This window comes from Meleagris gallopavo, chromosome 4, assembly GCF_905368555.1.
Source record: "Meleagris gallopavo chromosome 4, MGAL_WU_HG_1.1, whole genome shotgun sequence".
Lineage (NCBI taxonomy): Eukaryota > Metazoa > Chordata > Aves > Galliformes > Phasianidae > Meleagris > Meleagris gallopavo.
The window spans coordinates 69172491-69172941 of NC_139407.1; positions in this window are offsets into that span (position 1 = coordinate 69172491).

Sequence of the window (451 nt, forward strand, 5' to 3'; positions counted from 1 at the left end):
GGGAGGGGGCTGGTATTGTTCGCCTTTATTTATGGCTGTGTTTCTTGGCTGAGCGTGGCGGACTAATGGAAACCAGACGGGAGGGAAGGCTGCTCCCAAGCTCTTCCCTCTTCCCCCCCCCCCATCCCTCCCCTCATTCGGCCAGGACGTCCCAGCGGAGCCCCAGCAGCAGCCCCTCGCCGACCCCATGGAAAAGCAGCAAGGAGGAAAGGGGAAACGTATTAAAATAACCTCTTCTATCCCTCCCGTAAATCCGGGGTGAGATAACGCAGAGACCCGCCTGCAATCCTCAGGGTGCTTACGGTGGTTATTAATTATCATTAATAGCATTCTGTCTTTTACTCAGTGGCTGCAGGGCTTGCTGGGTTGTATGTGGTGGGGGTCGGATGCTGCCCACGTACCCAAACTGCAGGGCTTCTGCTGCTCTGTGATAACCACCTCCATCCTCCCC